The following is a 21,343-nucleotide window of genomic DNA, read 5'->3' on the forward strand; positions in this document are numbered from 1 at the left end:
TTGGATCATGGAGACCAATGTGCAAGGGCCCATTGGTCTCAATGATAAACTAGACATGACAATATTTTTGTAATAACAATTGAGCAGGCTTCTCTGTATTATGTGACTTACAATGCCGATATGTATTCATGCTTGCTAATCATGTTTTCTGCACACAACCGATTTGTTTTTTTTAATTTCACACCTGTTCACATTAAGCTGTCTAGTTCCTTATAAAGGATATGACGATTTTAATTGTGCACCTGGACCCGTGGAAGCGCACAAGCGCGAAACGGCCGTAGTCCTCTTCTCACTCCCCGCACCGCTGATCTCTCCCAGCCGCCTCTCCTTACTATGTCCATTGTCTTGCTACGATGAATAAAGGACTTTGATTCGCAATCTGCCTGGGTGAGTGCCGCATTTTCCTTCTCCTTTTCGGATATTTGTACATTAAAAAGTTAATCGTCTACAGCCAGGCCCTTAGATACAATCATATCTGTTCCAGCCCAACAGACAGGGATGAGCTCTTGACCCATCTTAAGACATTTTTAAACCAAGCCTACCACCCCACATCAATTGATGATCAGATCATTAGAGTCACAAGGATCTCTAGAAGTCAATTACTTCAATGTTGTCATATTAAAACTCAACTCTAAGTCACAAAAATATAGAAGAGTCTGAGAATACAAACTTATTACAGTCTTCAATTGACTAAATCTGTCAGGAGGATTTATGATTTACTACAAAATCTGGGGAATCTGCTTAGAGACAGTGAGGGCACCGGGCATCTGATCCTATTTCGATATTGGGATGATAAAACTTTCACATAACTAATCTAATCTAAGGATTCACTCTCCAAACTCAGTTAGTTGGTATATTTACTGTAAATGTCCATTTATTTTGCCACGCCTCTGCTCTTTTTGTGCATATATTTGTGTTTCTTCAGAAACTTTGTTATACCATGCCTGATGAAGAGAACAAATAAGTCTTGAAAGCTTGCTTTGTTTCATCACTTATTTTAATTTTGTTAGCTATTAAAATGTATCATAACTACAAGATTATTATTTTGTTTTTCCCACTGAGAGCAACTACAAAGGATGTGATGCTATTGAAAGGGAATGTGCCCGTTTTCTCGGTTTTCAATTAGTTCAGCTCCAGGAGAGGTGAAGTCTAGCTGCTATGAAGTTTGCCATGCACTGCACATAGAAAAGAGGAAATCTATTAATCCAATCTCTCTGAAGCACACCTCCAGAAGCAACAACAATTTGGAGGATACTAGGCATCAGTATTGAGCAGTATAGCAGTGAATCCAGCACTAAGAAAGCACTAGGAAGCCATCATTTATGTGTGGTTCTCTACCCATGACTGACTCTAGTAGCTCTTACAACTTTTTTTCCATCCTATCTTCATAGACTTCAGTGGTTGCTAGCTTATTATCTGACCTCTTTCAGAAATTTGGTGTATCATCCATACTTTCCAAGTGAATAATCAGTGCAGAAGAGAAACTGTTTTAAGTGGAAATAGTCATGAAAAAAATTATATTTTAAGGAGTGGATTATTCTTCTAAGGGGAAAGTCAGACGGCTGTATAACACAAATTAGGATTGCAGCGCAATGCTTGGACTGGCTGTCAGCTCTCCCAACCCAAGTGTGACAGCTGCATAGAAATACATGCTGTCATGCTCCTGTTGGGAGAGCAGATGGCCAGTCCAAGCATTGTGTTGGGATACTCATCTGAGTTATACGGCCTTGTGACTCCCTTATTAACAATATCAAGAGAATAGGCACCATGTTGGGAAACTGAGAGTGCATACTATTTCGTTAGACAATAGATACAAGAAATATCTAAAGTTAAATTTAGGCGTGGTATGCTTATCCCCAAGTCTTCCCAGTATTATAGGCCAATGCTTCCAAATTTGTCCCTAAAATAATAATCTCCAAACACTTTATAAATGAAATGTTAAAGAATAATCCTTAGAATTAATTATACTACCATACCTTACTAGTTGGTATCAGATTTTGTACTTTACTAGGGTATAGCCGGCTATGAAAACATTTTTCAAAGTTCTTATTTTGTGTATAATTCCAACTCAAAGCAGCTACCTAGTTTGAACTCTCGATGGAGGACCTTCAGAAGTGTTCTATTTCAATTTGTGACTTTTTATTTATTTTGTGGATAACACTCTTCTAAAAATAAAAGTTAGGACTTAGCATGAGGGGTCGCACCCAACTGCGGCCTAAAAAATCTGCTATTATTTTCATGAAAAATAGCTGTAAATTATAGCTTAAAGCTGGCCTAGATATCAGTTTGAGCACTTATATGGCCCAAATGTATTAAGATAGCCAAATTTGTGGGTATCCTGGCAGGCATTGTTTATGCTGTATGTGTCTGTATTAGGCTAGGTTCACATTGCGTTAGGGCAATCCGTTTAGCGCATACGCTAGCAGATTGCGCTAATGCAATGTCCCAAACGGGATCGCGTTTGGCGATCCTGCTAGCGCAGATACCCGATCTGCGCTAGCGAGGAACGGACCTCGGACGCTGCAAGCAGCGTCCGCGGTCCGTTCGAAACTAACGGGACATCACTAGCGCATGCCAAAAATGGCATGCGCTAGCGATGCGCTAGAGATCCGTTAGCACATTGCAGTCAATGGGTGCACTAACGGATCCGTTACATAGCGCTAATTGCGACAATTGCGCCATGTAACGGAGTCCGCTAGCGGACACGCATTAACGCAATGTGAACCTAGCCTTAGAATGTATCACATTGATATTGTGAAAATTTGAGGTCCTTAAAGCAGTTGCCCACTACTGGAGAACTCCTGCTTAATCAATTCAGTGCCCCATAGAAAATAAAAGCAGTACATACCCACCTCTCGCATCAGCTCCATTCTTTCGATGCCAGCCCTAAATTTCTCGTCGCTGCTGTGACATTGTTTTGTCACGTGACTGGCTCGGCCAATCAACGGTCTTTGGTTGGCTACTTCTCACCAATATTCCATCAGTGCGGATGTCCACTCTGCCGAAATAGTAAAAGCTATAGCCAGTCAGCAACCGCTGATTGGCTGCAGCGCTACGATGGTATAACTGTGACATGAGCACAGAATGCTGACCTCACTGGAACAGCATCAGTTCAAAGAATGAGTTCTTATTTTACTTGGCAGCCTCGGGCATTTAAGAAGAGATTTTCCAAGTATTATACAACCTTTTTAATGAATTTGGGGAAAGGTAAGTGTGGAAACATTTATATGCAACCAGTGGTGGTTAGCTATAGAGCGTGAAAAAGTAGCATACTTACATAGATTAGTATTAGTAGTATAAGGACTTATAAGCTCTGTCCTGAGCCCCCCATGTATAGGTGAGGATTTTATAATTTTGGGGGAAATGCCAAATTTTTCTCGTATTTCAATTCACCAATTGGGACTGTTCTTGGAAATTCTGGACTGTCGACAGCTATGAGGTAGCAATTGAACTCAGGTCCTCCTTCTGAAGGAGATCTTAAGGCCCCATTGCCCAATTGTATGATAATAGTACAATTAATTGCCCGGGTAGATGGGGGTACTGTTATATTTTTTTTTTTTGAGACCCATGCCATGGGCTTTTATTATGCCTTTGCTTCAGACTATCCCAAACACTAGCATGCAATAATGGAGGCACAATTTCTACGAGTTGCATATGTTTACCAGAATTATATAGCCCAGGCATTGGAGAAATGTAATCCAGGTGAGGATCTGCTCTATCTCTAAACAAATTGTTTATTTCACATTATATAAAGCATAGCATTTTCTCGTTTGACCTTTCACTGGAGCTCCGCATTGTAAATGACAAGAGAAAAGCAAGTTGGCCAGGAGTCAGGTTGTAATGTTTGTGAAGGTCAGATGCATCAACCTTGTCTATTGTATGCTTTCTTACATTCCGCCATGGCTATATGCCATTAAAGACCATTCTCCCTGGCTTACAAACACAAGAATTTTAATGAGTAGCATTCATGTTGAAGTTTCCTATCCCGACCTCTCACTAGCTCTGTGCTGACCTCCGGAACTCGTGCAATGTATTTATTTCATGTCCCAATGGTAAAGCTGCCGAACATTATTTTTCTCAAGTTCCCTTCTGTATTTTTAGTATTGTCTCAGTGACATTTTGTACAAAGTCAGCAACAATTACACAGAAATGAATTGTACTACTATGGTATATATATTCTGGATTTAAGACAAAGGGACATCCAGTGGCATCTAAGCGCCACCATTTTTCTTGCCAAAAAAAATAACTAGTTTAATGAAGACATAAAGCAATGTCCTCACTCGGGAATTCTTATAGAGTAATAACGACTGGACTATTCATGATTATAACCTTTATTGATTTTCAAAAATTGCCATAGTCAGTTTTTTAATTTGCAGATGCTACCCTTAGTCCTTGTTGAGGGAATTTTATGAAAAACAGCTAATTAGATGGTCAGTATGTTTAAGCTTCTATGAAACAAGCTATTAAAGTAACAACAGTCGGGGTTTGACCTCTGGGACCACCACTGTTGCTGGAGGGAACCTTGGTTTTCCATTCTCAGCTAGAGAGGAGCTTATTCAGACATCCATAACTCTGAGTGTGGACGTCAAAAATAATTGAATGACTATGACTAGCTACTTCAACAGCATGCATTCAAGTCAGTTGGGAGGGGCAGCTCATGCTCTTCCTGCTCTACGGCCAAGAACAGGGACTAAGGGTAGGATTTGCAGGAGTGGGACCCGTTTGTTGACTTGCTTAATTTATAGGTTATTACAAAGGGACTGTAATAGGCCAAAAAAGATACCCGTACCAAAAGCTGAAGGGTTTTTACCGCTTAAAGAGGTTGTCTGAATCTTTAAAATTGATGGCTTATCATTAGCCCTGCTGATCAGCTGTTCCCAGTATCGGCTGCTGCAACTGCTCAGTTGTGGAGCTGCACAGCACATCTCTGTCTACTGTATAATGGCCACCAACCATTCAAATCAGTAGGACATGGATGTGCATTACCCATCTGTGGCCACTATTCAGTTGATGGAGTTTGCTGTACAGCTCTGTAACCGAGCAGTTCCGGTCAACACCGACCCAGGGAACAACTGATGGGCAGGGGTATTGAGTGTAGTACCTCCACCAATTAGACATTGATCCTCTAAGGATAGGCCACCAATGTTAAAGTCTCAGACAACCCCATTAATTTATTTATCACCTATCTATAAGGTAGGTAATAAGTGAATGATTTCTGGACATTGGTATGCTGAAGCAGTTAGATTTTTCTTCTCAGGAAGGGGTCTGGGTCACCCCCTGAAAATGAAACCCATAGCAATATCAAATCTTCTTTTCCACTTTACAGTTGGCACAATGCCGTCAGGCGAGTAAGGCTCTCGTGGCATTCACCAACCCAGACTTGTCCATGGGATGCCAGAAAGAAACGTGTGAGCCATCACCTCATAGAACATGCATGCTGCTGGGCCATGAAGCTCCTGGCGGTGTGCAGTTATTGTACTAGAGGAGGTTTGGACTCTGCAGTTTTGGAGTCAGCAAAGTGTTGGTGGCTTTTGTGCCCTCTCCTCTTCAGCACTCAGTGACCCCGCCCTGTAACTTTACTCGGGCTCCACTTCGTTGATTAATTGCTTTGGTTCCTTCCATTTGTCAATAATGTAATTCACAGGTGATGGTGAAGATTTTGGAGGAAAGAAATGTTATGATCCGACATGTGACACCAGTGGCTCATGTTACAGGGTCGGCCTGGTATTAGTGAGTCCTTTACTACCAGCCATTTTGTCACATACATCAGTAATGTCAAACAGTAAGTGAAGGGCTGGATGCTATATATCCAGGGCAATAGGGCTGGATGTTATACACCGTGGGAGGCAAGGGGCCAGTTGTTATACAACGGGGCAATGGGGCTGAATGTTATACACTGGGGGTGAGGGGATGGTTGTTATACACTGGGGGCAGGATGCCAGTTGTTATACACCGTGGCGAGGGGATGAATGTAATACACCGTGGCGAGGGGATGGATGTTATAAACTGGGAGCGAGGGGATGTTATACACTGGGGGCAAGGGGATGGATGTTATAGACCGTGGCGAGGTGATGAATGTTATACACTGGCAGCAATTGGAGTGAAGAAAAATGCTTCATTCAATTATTAAGATTTGTGTCATTATGGCTGGAAGAAAGGCGATTCCGACAGCTAAATAGGAAAGGGTGCTTACAGCTAGAGCAGTCAGACTATGAAATGCCCAACTACAAGAGGTAGTAATTAGTGATGAGTGAATATACTCGTTGCTTGGGTATTCCCGAGCACACTCGGGTGACCTCCAAGTATTTGTTAGTGTTCGGAGATAAAGTTTTCATCGCCTCAGCTGAATGATTTACAGCTACCAGCCAGGCTGAGTACATGTGGGGGTTGCCTGGTTGCTAGGGAATTCCCACATGTAATCAAGCTGGCTAATAGCTGTAAATCATTCAGCTGCCATGATGAAAACTTAATCTCCGAACACTAACAAATACTCGGTGGTCACCCGAGGGTGCTCTGGAAAACCCGAGCAACGAGTACACTCGATCATCACTAGTAGTAATGATAGACACTATATCAGCCTTTAAAAAAAAAGCTGGATGAGTTCCTCAATACACATAGCATTGTGGTTATAGTTAATTTAGTGACAAAATGAACAATTGGTGGAGATTGAACTTGATGGACCTAGGTCTCTTTTTAACCTATGTAACTACAGTGAAGGAAATCATTTTTTGATCCCTTGCTGATTTTGTAAGTTTGCCCACTGACAAAAACATGAACAGTCTTTAACTTTGAGGGTAGGTTAAATTTTAACATTGAGAGATAGAAAATCAAAATAAAAATCCAGAAAATCACACTGTCTAGATTATATAAATTTATTTGCAGTTTGCAGCGAGAAAAAAGTATTTGATCCCAATGGCAAACAAGACTTAATACTTGGTCGCAAAACCCTTGTTGGCAAGCACAGCAGTCAGACGTTGCTTGTAGTTGATGATGAGGTTTGCACACATGTCAGGAGGAATTTTGGTCCACTCCTCTTTGCAGATCATCTCTAAATCATTAAGATTTTGAGGCTGTCACTTGCCAACCCAGAGCTTTAACTCCCTCCATAAGTTTTCTATGGGATTAAGGTCTGGAGACTGGCTATGCCAATCGATGACCTTAATGTGCTTCTTTTTGTGCCTTTCCTTTGTTGCCTTGGCTGTATGTTTTGAGTTATTGTCTTGGTGGAAGACCCAGCCATGACCCATTTTTAATGTCCTGGCAGAGGCAAGGAGGTGGTCACTCAGGATTTTATGGTACATGGCTCCATCCATTCTACCATTGATGCAGTGAGGTAGTCCTGTGCCCTTAGCAGATAAACACCCTGAAAACATAACATTTCCACCTCCATGCTTGACAGTGGGGACGGTGTTCTTTGGGTCATAGGCAGCATTTCTCTTACTCCAAACACGACGAGATGAGTTAATGCCAAAGAGCTCAATTTTTGTCTCATCTGACCAGAGCAAACTCTCCCAATCACTTGCAGAATCATCCAGGTGTTCATTGGCAAACTTCAGTCGGTTCTGCACATGTGCCTTCTTGAGCAGGGGAACCTTGTGGGCACTGCAGGATTTTAAATCTTTACGGCGTAATGTGTTACCAATGGTTTTCTTGGTGACTGTGGTCCCAGCTGCCTTGAGATCATTAACAAGTTCCCGCCATGTAGTTTTAGGCTGATCTCTCACCTTCCTCATGATCAAGGATACCTCACGAGGTGAGATTTTCATAGTGCCCCAGATCGATGTCGATTGACAGACATTTTGTATTTCTTCCAATTTCTTACTATTGCACCAACAGTTGTCTCCTTCTCACCCAGCGTCTTACTTACGGTTTTTGTAGCCCATTCCAGCTTTGTGCAGCTCTATAATCTAGTCCCTGACATCCTTATAAAGCTCTTTGGTCTTGCCCATGTTGTAGGGGATAGAGTCTGATTGATTGATTGATTAATTGAGTGTGTGGACAGGAGTCTTTTATAAAGGTGACTATGTAAGACAGCTGTCTTTAATGCAGGTAATGAGTTGATTATGAGCGTCTAACTGGTCTGTAGGAGCCAGAACTCTTAATGGTTGGTAGGGGATCAAATTCTTATTTCTCACTGCAAAATGCAAATAAATTTATATAATTTAGACAGTGTGATTGTCTGGATTTTATTTATGATATTTTATCTCTCAATGTTAGAAATTAACCTACCCTTAAAATTATAGACTGTTCATGTCTTTGTCAGTGGGAAAACTTACAAAATCAGCACGGGATCAAATAATTATTTCCTTCACTGTATGTAACTATGAGTTCTATTGCTTTTTTCATATAGTATGTATTCATAATTCCATACAAAAATAATATTCAGTTCTACTTCTACTTATGGCTGGATATTTTTTGTTTTAGTCTCCATAATCAACGCCAATGAATGAGTGTGTATGCAGTGAGCCGCTGGCTGTACTTTCGACCATATAGAGAAATGATGTCTTTAAGTGGTACTACTACTAACTGCTGCTCTGAAAGGATATTGAATTTTATTCCAATTTATGCAACATTATAGATTATATATAGCCACAATTCAAGTAAATCTTGAGTTAAGAGGTTTCCTACGTGTGAATAAATCTATAATATAAAATTGCAACAATTTGATTTGACCCTAAAAGTTTTTGAACTATATTGTACTATGATTATTAACCTTGCATGTAAAAAACTATTTTAGTCTAAGCGCATACCTGTCCTCTCATGCAAAACTTGTAGAAAAGTGTGATCTTGTTGCATTCCTCCTTTAGAACGTGTTAAACTGTTTTCAGAGCACATACCAGTCTAATGGATTAAGGATCTTACCAGATTCTCATGATTTGTCATTCCGCATTCACTCTTTTTGATTGGGTAGTACCTCATAATCATCATTCTGCCATCACAATAGCTGCTGGAATATCCTCTTCCTTATTTCCCAATGTGCAATGGCATTACCAGCAGGGGCGGACATACCATTGGTGCTGCCTGTGCAGCCTCAAAGGGATCCAAGAGGAAATCGGGCCCCAACTACCTCCAAATGAGCAAGTAGCCTTTCTCATACACAGAACTATGGGCTGCAATTGACCCATATACTATTATTTTGCAGTGGCCCATTTCTGTCTACTACAGTCCAATTGTTTGTCTGCTCTCAACTGAAACCCTTTCTCTCTGTTATGCCTGTATGCAGTTGAACAGACAAATGAACAGCTACACAGAGAGAATGCCTTGCGCCACATCCTGTAAAGAGACAAAGCCTGGCTCCCAATTCCTATAGAGAAACAAATGCCTGCTCCCACTTCATTTAGAAAGACAAATCCCTGCTCCCACTTCATTTAGAGAGACAAGTCCCTGCTCCCACTTCATTTAGAGAGACAAATCCCTGCTCCCACTTCATTTAGAGAGACAAATCCCTGCTCCCACTTCTTGTAAACTGATAGAGACCTGCTCCCACTTCATTTAGAAAGACAAATCCCTGCTCCCACTTCATTTAGAGAGACAAGTCCCTGCTCCCACTTCATTTAGAGAGACAAATCCCTGCTCCCACTTCATTTAGAGAGACAAATCCCTGCTCCCACTTCTCGTAAACTGATAGAGACCTGCTCCCACTTCATTTAGAGAGACAAATCCCTGCTCCCACTTCATTTAGAGAGACAAATCCCTGCTCCCACTTCTCGTAAACTGATAGAGACCTGCTCCCACTTCATTTAGAGAGACAAGTCCCTGCTCCCACTTCATTTAGAGAGACAAGTCCCTGCTCCCACTTCATTTAGAGAGACAAATCCCTGCTCCCACTTCATTTAGAGAGACAAATCCCTGCTCCCACTTCTCGTAAACTGATAGAGACCTGCTCCCACTTCATTTAGAGAGACAAGTCCCTGCTCCCACTTCATTTAGAGAGACAAATCCCTGCTCCCACTTCTCGTAAACTGATAGAGACCTGCTCCCACTTCCTTTAAAGAGACAAAGCTCTGCCCCACATCCTGTAGAGAGACAAAACTATGCACCCACTTCCTGTAGAGACACAAATACCTGCCCCCACTTCCTGCAGAGAGACAGAGCCCTGCTCCAATTCCTGTAGAGAGACAAAGCCCTGCTCCCACTTCCTGTAGAGAGACAAAACCATGCACCCACTTCCTATAGAGAGACAAAGCTCTGCCCCCACTTCCTGTAGAGAGATAAAGACCTTCCCGCACTTCCTGTAGAGAGACAAAGCCCTGCTCCCACTTCCTCTAACCCTTTTTTGTGTTTCTGCTGCTTACAGTTGACAACAGGCAGTGGTCAGCAAGATAAAAAGACAGGGTGATAACTAGTAGACAACACTTTTGGGTGATTTTCCACTATGAGACAATATAATTGAAAAATAAAGTGACTTGCTGATTATCATATAATCAAATTGGGCCTAGGTCTGAAGGTAGAGTGACCAAAAGAAAAACATTTTTTTTTTCAGTTGATTTTCACTATGACTACTCCATCCCCAAAATTAATTGTTAACTATGCAGTTGTTACACATCTGTCCCAGGTATCACAGGCTCCATTCCCTTCTTGTGGGTCCACTGCCCTCAATTGTGCTCCACGTTGAGCTTTTTAGGTAGTCCATCAAGGATCATTGCCGTCATCTCCCTAAACCTACTTAAGGTCTATTGGCTGACATTTTTGTTTTGGGTTTGAGACTAGCATCCCTGCTGGGTTCCACTCCATCTGTCTGTCTTCTCCAGAGTTTCCTTTTAGTCCTAGTCTCGACAATCCTACATGTTCTCTGGAAGCTGCACCAACACCTGTGGTCCATGTGCCCCCTGGACCATAGGCTTGGCGGATCCAGCTCACCTGGTGAGCCCTTACAGCAATGTTTTCAGTGTATAATATGTCTTGCTATGTGTGCCCCACCACTGTTGAGTAAATAAGGCAGCACACTGCAGCGCTAAAACATGCAAACATGAAACACGAAAATTGAACTGCATTACTGCACTAGAAATTTGAAAAATGAGAGCATTTAGTGCATAAAAATGGCCAATTTATGTGTACCTGGTAGCCACTTTACGGCATCTCTCTTATACCAGGTCCTAAACTTGCCTTTCCTCGCTGAGAATAAACGTCTCCATCTGAATGGGTACCTGTGAAACCTCTTCTTAGACTAAAATTCTCTCTCTCTATGGAGGGTGTTGTGAGTTCTGTTTTTGGGCTCCCTCTGGTGGTTACTGATGGTACTGGGTGATTTGTGTTCTGCTGTCTCTGGTGTCCACCTGTTCTATTAGGATTTGGGAGTTTCCTATTTAACCGGGCTTTCTTGTCATTTCCCTGCCGGCTCTATCAAGGTTATCAGAGTGTTTTGTTACCTCAGCTTCCGGCTTCAGTAATCTTCAGGACAAGCTAAGTTTTTGATTTTCTTGTTTCACGTTTTGCTTTATTTTTGTCTTGTCCAGCTTGCATGTAATTGTTTCTTTGCTGCTGGTTGCTCTAGTGGGCTGTAATTGCTCCTCATGTTCCATGAGTTGGAACATGAGTTCAAGTAATTACAGGATGGTTTTTTGAAGGGTTTTTTGCTGACCGCGCAGTTTACTTTTGTATCCTCTGCTATCTAGTTTTAGCGGGCCTTATTTTGCTAAATCTGTTTTCATACTGTGTATGTGCCTTCCTCTCATTTCACCGTCATTATATGTGGGGGGCTGCTATTTCTGTGGGGTATTTCTCTGGAGGCAAGAGAGGTCTGTGTTTCTTCTTATAGGGGAAGTTAGATCTTCGGCTGGTGCGAGACGTCTAGGATCAACGTAGGCACGTTCCCCGGCTATTGTTATTTGTGTGTTCAGGTTTAGGGTTGCGGTCAGCTCAGGTTCCATCACCCTAGAGCTCGTTGGTGCTTGTCCTTTTGTGATTCCCTGCCATTGGAATCATGACAGTATAGCCGGCCAAAAATGTTTGGGCTGAAGTAGGAGGAAAAGTAGTCTGAGGAAGTTTTTTTTTCTTCCTCTCCTCTGAGGTTGCTGCCTAGCCTTAATTACAGCCTGGCTGATTTTTTTTTTTTCCTCCTCTTAATCTTTGAATGGCTCTGACCTTAGATGTTTATCATGGACGTCCAGAGTTTAGCTTCCAGCTTGAATAATCTTGCTGCTAAGGTTCAAAATATACAAGATTTTGTTGTACATGCTCCTATGTCTGAACCTAGAATTCCTATTCCAGAGTTCTTTGCTGGAGATAGATCTCGTTTTCTGAATTTTAGGAACAATTGCAAGCTGTTCCTTTCTTTGAAATTTCGCTCTTCTGGAGACCCTGCTCAGCAGGTTAAGATTATTATATCTTTCCTGCGGGGTGACCCTCAAAATTGGGCATTTGCATTGGCACCAGGGGATCCTGCGTTGCTTAATGTGGATGCGTTTTTTCTGGCATTGGGTTTGCTCTATGAGGAACCTAACCAGGAGATTCAGGCTGAAAAAGCTTTATTAGCTCTCTCTCAGGGGCAAGATGAAGCAGAAATATATTGTCAAAAATTTCGGAAATGGTCAGTGCTTACTCAGTGGAATGAGTGCGCCCTGGCTGCAAAGTTCAGAGATGGCCTTTCTGAGGCCATTAAAGATGTTATGGTGGGGTTCCCTGCGCCTACGGGTCTGAATGAGTCTATGACTATGGCTATTCAGATTGATCGGCGTTTGCGGGAGAGCAAACCTGTGCACCATTTGGCGGTGTCTTCTGAACAGGCACTTGAGACAATGCAATGTGATAGAGTTCAGTCTAGAAGTGAACGGCAAAACTATAGGCGGAAAAATGGGTTGTGCTTTTATTGTGGTGATTCAGCTCATGTTATATCAGCATGCTCTAAACGCACTAAAAAGGTTGATAAGTCTGTTGCCATTAGTACGTTACAGTCTACGTTCATTCTGTCTGTGACTCTGATTTGCTCATTATCATCCATTTCCGTCGATGCCTATGTAGATTCAGGCGCTGCCCTGAGTCTTATGGATTGGTCATTTGCCAAGCGATGTGGGTTTAGTCTTGAGCCTCTGGAAGTCCCTATTCCTTTGAAGGGAATTGACTCTACACCTTTGGCTATGAATAAACCTCAGTACTGGACACAAGTGACCATGCGTATGACTCCCGTTCATCAGGAGGTGATTCGCTTCCTGGTGTTGTATAATTTACATGATGTTCTAGTACTTGGTCTGCCATGGTTACAAACTCATAATCCAGTCCTGGACTGGAAAACAATGTCTGTGTTAAGCTGGGGATGTCAGGGGGTTCATGATGATGCACCTCCGATTTCTATCGCTTCATCTACTCCTTCTGAGGTTCCTGTATTTTTGTCTGATTATCGGGATGTTTTTGAGGAGCCTAAGCTCAGTTCGCTTCCTCCTCACAGGGATTGCGATTGTGCTATAGATTTAATTCCTGGTAGTAAATTTCCTAAAGGTCGTTTGTTCAATCTGTCAGTGCCAGAGCATACTGCTATGCGGGATTATGTTAAGGAGTCCTTGGAAAAGGGACATATCCGTCCATCTTCGTCCCCTTTGGGAGCAGGTTTTTTTTTCGTGGCCAAAAAAGATGGGTCCTTGAGGCCTTGTATAGATTATCGTCTTTTGAATAAGATTACCGTAAAATATCAGTATCCTTTGCCTTTGTTGACTGATTTGTTTGCTCGCATTAAGGGGGCTAAATGGTTCACTAAGATTGATCTTCGGGGTGCGTATAATCTTATACGAATAAAGCAAGGTGATGAGTGGAAAACCGCATTTAATACGCCTGAGGGCCATTTTGAGTATTTGGTAATGCCTTTCGGACTTTCTAATGCTCCTTCAGTCTTCCAGTCCTTTATGCACGATATTTTCCGTGAATATCTGGGTAAATTTATGATTGTGTATTTGGATGATATTTTGTTTTTTTCTGATGACTGGGAGTCTCATGTTCAGCAGGTCAGGAAGGTGTTTCAGGTCCTGCGGGCTAATTCCTTGTTTGTAAAGGGCTCAAAGTGTCTCTTTGGAGTCCAGAAGATTTCTTTCTTGGGGTATATTTTTTCCCCTTCTACTATTGAGATGGATCCCGTCAAGGTTCGGGCTATTTGTGACTGGACGCAGCCTGCATCTCTTAAGAGTCTGCAGAAGTTCTTGGGCTTTGCTAATTTCTATCGTCGTTTTATAACTAATTTTTCTAGTGTTGTTAAGCCTTTGACGGATTTGAGTAAGAAGGGTGCTGATGTTGCTGATTGGTCTCCTGCGGCTGTGGAGGCCTTTCAGGAACTTAAACGCCGGTTTTCTTCTGCTCCTGTGTTGCGTCAGCCTGATTTTTCGCTTCCTTTCCAAGTTGAGGTTGATGCTTCCGAGATTGGAGCGGGGGCGGTTTTGTCACAGAGAAGCTCCGATTGCTCGGTGATGAAGCCATGTGCGTTCTTTTCTAGAAAATTTTCGCCCGCTGAGCGGAATTATGATGTGGGTAATCGGGAACTTTTGGCCATGAAGTGGGCATTTGAGGAGTGGCGTCATTGGCTGGAGGGTGCTAGACATCGTGTGGTGGTCTTGACTGATCACAAAAATCTGATTAACCTTGAGTCTGCCAGGCGTCTGAATCCTAGACAGGCTCGTTGGTTACTGTTTTTTTCTCGTTTCAATTTTGTGGTTTCATACCTGCCAGGTTCAAAGAATGTGAAGGCGGATGCTCTTTCTAGGAGTTTTGTGCCTGACTCCCCTGGAAATTCTGAGCCCACTGGTATCCTTAGGGATGGGGTGATTTTGTCGGCCGTCTTCCCAGACTTGCGACGTGCTTTGCAGGAGTTTCAGGCGGGTAAACCTGATCGTTGTTCGCCTGAGAGACTGTTTGTTCCGGATAGTTGGACCAGTAGAGTCATCTCCGAGGTCCATTCTTCTGCGTTGGCAGGTCATCCTGGAATATTTGGTACTAGAGACTTGGTGGCCAGGTCTTTTTGGTGGCCTTCCTTGTCGAGGGATGTGCGTTCTTTTGTGCAGTCTTGTGAGGTTTGTGCTCGGGCTAAGCCTTGCTGTTCTCAAGCCAGTGGATTGTTGTCACCTTTGCCTATCCCGAAGAGGCCTTGGACGCACATTTCCATGGACTTTATTTCGGATCTCCCTGTCTCTCAAAAAATGTCCGTCATCTGGGTTGTGTGTGACCGCTTTTCTAAGATGGTTCATCTGGTACCCTTGCCTAAGTTGCCTTCCTCCTCTGAGTTGGTCCCTCTGTTTTTCCAGAACGTGGTTCGTTTGCATGGGATTCCGGAGAACATCGTTTCTGACAGGGGATCCCAGTTTGTGTCTAGATTTTGGCGGACGTTCTGTGCTAAGATGGGCATTGATTTGTCCTTTTCGTCTGCATTCCACCCTCAGACGAATGGCCAGACGGAGCGAACTAATCAGACCTTGGAAACTTATTTGAGGTGTTTTGTTTCTGCTGATCAGGATGACTGGGTTACCTTTTTGCCGCTGGCCGAGTTTGCCCTTAATAATCGGGCTAGTTCTGCTACCTTGGTTTCTCCTTTCTTTTGTAATTCGGGGTTTCATCCTCGTTTTTCCTCTGGTCAGGTGGAGCCTTCTGATTGTCCTGAAGTGGACATGGTGGTGGATGGGTTGCATCGGATTTGGAGTCATGTGGTGGACAATTTGAAGTTGTCCCAGGAGAAGGCTCAGCAGTTTGCTAATCGCCGTCGCCGCGTGGGTCCTCGACTTCGTGTTGGGGACTTGGTGTGGTTGTCTTCTCGTTTTGTTCCTATGAAGGTCTCTTCTCCTAAGTTCAAGCCTCGGTTCATCGGTCCTTATAGGATTTTGGAAATTCTTAACCCTGTGTCGTTTCGTTTGGATCTCCCGGCATCGTTTGCTATTCATAATGTGTTCCATCGGTCGTTGTTGCGGAGGTATAAGGTACCTGTTGTTCCTTCGCTTGAGCCTCCTGCTCCGGTGCTGGTGGAGGGAGAATTGGAGTATGTTGTGGAGAAGATCTTGGATTCTCGTGTTTCCAGACGGAAACTCCAATATTTGGTCAAGTGGAAGGGTTATGGTCAGGAGGATAATTCTTGGGTGGTTGCCTCTGATGTTCATGCTGATGATTTGGTCCGCGCTTTTCATAGGGCTCATCCTGGTCGCCCTGGTGGTTCTCGTGAGGGTTCGGTGACCCCTCCTCAAGGGGGGGGTACTGTTGTGAGTTCTGTTTTTGGGCTCCCTCTGGTGGTTACTGATGGTACTGGGTGATTTGTGTTCTGCTGTCTCTGGTGTCCACCTGTTCTATTAGGATTTGGGAGTTTCCTATTTAACCGGGCTTTCTTGTCATTTCCCCGCCGGCTATCAAGGTTATCAGAGTGTTTTGTTACCTCAGCTTCTGGCTTCAGTAATCTTCAGGAGAAGCTAAGTTTTTGATTTTCTTGTTTCACGTTTTGCTTTATTTTTGTCTTGTCCAGCTTGCATGTAATTGTTTCTTTACTGCTGGTTGCTCTAGTGGGCTGTAATTGCTCCTCATGTTCCATGAGTTGGAACATGAGTTCAAGTAATTACAGGATGGTTTTTTGAAGGGTTTTTTGCTGACCGCGCAGTTTACTTTTGTATCCTCTGCTATCTAGTTTTAGCGGGCCTTATTTTGCTAAATCTGTTTTCGTACTGTGTATGTGCCTTCCTCTCATTTCACCGTCATTATATGTGGGGGGCTGCTATTTCTGTGGGGTATTTCTCTGGAGGCAAGAGAGGTCTGTGTTTCTTCTTATAGGGGAAGTTAGATCTTCGGCTGGTGCGAGACGTCTAGGATCAACGTAGGCACGTTCCCCGGCTATTGTTATTTGTGTGTTCAGGTTTAGGGTTGCGGTCAGCTCAGGTTCCATCACCCTAGAGCTCGTTGGTGCTTGTCCTTTTGTGATTCCCTGCCATTGGAATCATGACAGGAGGGGTAATGGACCTGCTGTAATTAAAACACCTGTGACTAGGAGGCGGAGTGCTCAGTCAGAAGGCTAAAGAATTCATTTCAAAAGACTGACCATCACATCCAAACATAGACTAAGTGTGAACAGGTGCTGAACCTAGAGTCGCCAACTCATATATAGTCAAGTAAATAAGGCAGCACACTGCAGCACTAAAACATGCAAACATGAAACACGAAAATTGAACTGCATTACTGCACTAGAAATATGAAAAATGAGAGCGTTTAGCGCATAAAAATGGCCAATTTTATGTGTACCTGGTAGCCACTTTACGGCATCTTTCTTATACCAGGTCCTAAACTTGCCTTTCCTCGCTGAGAATAAAGTCTCCATCTGAATGGGTACCTGTGAAACCTCTTCTTAGACTAAAATTCTATCTCTCTATGGAGGGGTAATGGACCTGCTGTAATTAAAACACCTGTGACTAGGAGGCGGAGTGCTCAGTCAGAAGGCTAAAGAATTCATTTCAAAAGACTGACCGTCACATCCAAACATAGACTAAGTGTGAACAGGTGCTGAACCTAGAGTCGCCAACTCATATATAGTCAAGTAAATAAGGCAGCACACTGCAGCACTAAAACATGCAAACATGAAACACGAAAATTGAACTGCATTACTGCACTAGAAATATGAAAAATGAGAGCGTTTAGCGCATAAAAATGGCCAATTTTATGTGTACCTGGTAGCCACTTTACGGCATCTTTCTTATACCAGGTCCTAAACTTGCCTTTCCTCGCTGAGAATAAACGTCTCCATCTGAATGGGTACCTGTGAAACCTCTTCTTAGACTAAAGTTCTCTCTCTCTATGGAGGGGTAATGTTGGTCATGTTCTCAACGGCAGTAGCAAAGAGTCCATGGAGCTTGCTTTAGTGACAAGGGGATTATGCCTCTGAATAAATCAAAGGAGAAGATAACTTTTAAAAAATTCATTGATCTTTATAAGATAGAGTAAAAAATATTGGAAGACGAGTTTTCAGTCTGTGTTTTGTAATCTCTTCTTACTACTACGTAAGTAGACTATTATCGGATGTGCAATAATCCGGATAATCAGGCTTAGATCATAGATGGATAGATCTTGTCTAATTGTTTGTATATGCAGTATAAACCAAAAGTTTGGACACACCTTCTCATTTAAAGATTTTTCTGTATTTTTATGACTATGAAAATTGTACGTTCACACTGAAGGCATCAAAACTATGAATTAACACATGTGGAATTATATGCTTAGCAAAAAAGTGTGAAACAACTGAAATTATGTCTTATATTCTAGGTTCTTGAAAGTAGCCACCTTTTGCTTTGATGACTGCTTTGCACACTCTTGGCATTCTCTTGATCAGCTTCAAGAGGTAGTCACCGCAAATGGTTTTCACTTCACAGGTGTGCCCTGTCAGGTTTAATAAGTGGGATTTCTTGCCTTATAAATGGTGTTGGGACCATCAGTTCTGTTGTGCAGAAGTCTGATGGATATACAGCTGATAGTCCTACTGAATAGACTGTTAGAATTTGTTTTATGGCAAGAAAAAGGCAGCTAAGTAAAGAAAAACGAGTGGCCATCATTACTTTAAGAAATGAAGGTCAGTCAGTCCGAAAAATTGGGCAAACTTTCAAAGTGTCCCCAAGTGCAGTGGCAAAAACCGTCAAGCGCTACAAAGAAACTGGCTCACATGAGGACTGCCCCAGGAAAGGAAGACCAAGAGTCACCTCTGCTTCTGAGGATAAGTTTATCCGAGTCACCAGCCTCAGAAATCGCAGATTAACAGCAACTCAGATTAGAGACCAGGTCAATGCCACACAGAGTTCTAGCAGCAGACACATCTCTACAACAACTGTTAAGAGGAGACTTTGTGCAGCAGGCCTTCATGGCAAAAGAGCTGCTAGGAAACCACTGCTAAGGACAGGCAACAAGCAGAAGAGACTTGTTTGGGCTAAAGAATACAATGAATGGACATTAGACCAGTGGAAATCTGTGCTTTGGTCTGATGAGTCCAAATTTGAGATCTTTGGTTCCAACCACCGTGTCTTTGTGCGATGCAGAAAAGGTGAACGGATGGACTCTACATGCCTGGTTCCCACAGTGAAGTATGGAGGAGGAGGTGTGATGGTGTGGGGGTGCTTTGCTGGTACACTGTTGGGGATTTATTCAAAATTGAAGGCATACTGAACCAGCATGGCTACCACAGCATCTTGCAGCGGCATGCTATTCCATCCTGTTTGCGTTTAGTTGGGCCATCATTTATTTTTCAACAGGACAATGACCCAAAACACACCTCTAGGCTGTGTAAGGGCTATTTGACCAAGAAGGAGAGTGAAATGGTGCTATGCCAGATGACCTGGCCTCCACAGTCACCATACCTGAACCCAATCAAGATGTTTGGGGTGAGCTGGACCGCAGAGTGAAGGCAAAAGGGCCAACAAGTGCTAAGCATCTCTCGGAACTCCTTCAAGATTGCTGGAAGACCATTCTCGGTGACTACCTCTTGAAGATCATCAAGAGAATGCCAAGAGTGTGCAAAGCAGTCATCAAAGCAAAAGGTGGCTACTTTGAAGAATCTAGAAGACATAATTTCAGTTGTTTCACACTTTTTTGTTAAGTCTATAATTCCACATGTGTTAATTCATAGTTTTGATGCCTTCAGTGAGAATGTACAATTTTCATAGTCATGAAAATACAGAAAAATCTTTAAATGAGAAAGTGTGTCCAAACTTTTTGTCTGTACTGTAAATGACACCGAGCTGCAACACATTAATGTCACTTGTTTTTCTAGTTTTTAAGTACTGTATTGTGACAGATAGAAAATTCAATGTTGATTTAGGATAATCCAGTAAGTATAGGGGTTAAAATGGTTATAGCAGACAGGGAGTGGTTAGCTCAGCCACAGGGGAAAGCTGTTATTGTGTCCTGGACATCCAAGAGTAAGATGTGTGCTAGAGTGTCTCCTGTCAGACTGAAAACAGACAAGCTAAATAGATCAGTTCTTCCTGGGTAGCAATTGCTGTAATCTTAGAAGCAGTCATGCCAGCCAGGAGCATGTATATTACCTCAATATAGAGAGAGATAAAGAACTGGACTCATCCCCCATCCTCCCACCTCACTGCACAGCAAGGTACAGTTCTGCTTAGGTCAAGACATTGTATGTGGGAAGAGAAGTTATCTGTGAAGAGATATTATCTGTGAAGAGACTTTCATATATGTTGATGAAGCATCACATGAGGATAAGTGATTCTGTATGATGAAAAGAAGCTTGAATAAAACCCCTGTGATTAACTCCAGCTCAGAACTGTGTCATAGCTCTAAACCTTAACCTTCTCTCTACTGTGAAGTATTATAATCAATGGTCGCCCTGAGTAAAATTTCCCCAGGATTTCAAAAAGAACTCATGCTTCCTTTGTATCGGCTTCATATACTGAGTGGCGTACATACAACAGTATCATAATAAACTGAAGGTTTTATGAGAATAGCTAGAGCCTATACACAAACTGGCCCCGTCTCTATCCTCGAGAAAAATACAAGAATTAGCTATGGAGGATATCCACTAGATTAAAACATAACCTTTAATAAATGTTGCTTAAAAACTCGGATCCTAATAAGACACATATAACAGCAAAAACAAAAAGTGCTCAGGTGAACCAGTGCTCAAAGTAAAAATTGGATCGGTCTTACCAATTCAGACGGACATATGGAAACAGTCCCTCATAGTCCATGAGGGTGGTGGTTCCAGATAAATGGGGGCCAAGGATAGGGAAGGGTACACCGCAGCTATCTTCCCTGTAAACCCTTAAAAGGACTCCTGTCCTAACAAGGACAGGCCCCAAGTGAGCCCTGCTATGGGAATCCACCAACCAACATGTAGTCCTAAAGATATTTCTTTGGGAGAAGAAATATAGAAATATCTTTAGGACTACATGTTGGTTGGTGGATTCCCATAGCAGGGCTCACTTGGGGCCTGTCCTTGTTAGGACAGGAGTCCTTTTAAGGGTTTACAGGGAAGATAGCTGCGCTGTACCCTTCCCTATCCTTGGCCCCCATTTATCTGGAACCACCACCCTCATGGACTATGAGGGACTGTTTCCATATATCCGTCTGAATTGGTAAGACCGATCCAATTTTTACTTTGAGCACTGGTTCACCTGATCACTTTTTGTTTTTGCTGTTATATGTGTCTTATTAGGATCCAAGTTTTTAAGCAACATTTATTAAAGGTTATGTTTTAATCTAGTGGATATCCTCCATAGCTAATTCTTGAAGATTTTATGAGCAAGATCAGATCCAAAGAGACATTTTTTTCGTACTTTTCTCTTACCTACGGTGGCTTACACCAACTTTCGTATATTATAAATACCATCAAAAAAATCGTACAGTATATACTGGGTTCACATTTCGTAAATGCTCTACACTGAACATTGATTTGAAG

Source organism: Ranitomeya imitator, chromosome 8 (genome assembly GCF_032444005.1).
Source record: "Ranitomeya imitator isolate aRanImi1 chromosome 8, aRanImi1.pri, whole genome shotgun sequence".
NCBI lineage: Eukaryota > Metazoa > Chordata > Amphibia > Anura > Dendrobatidae > Ranitomeya > Ranitomeya imitator.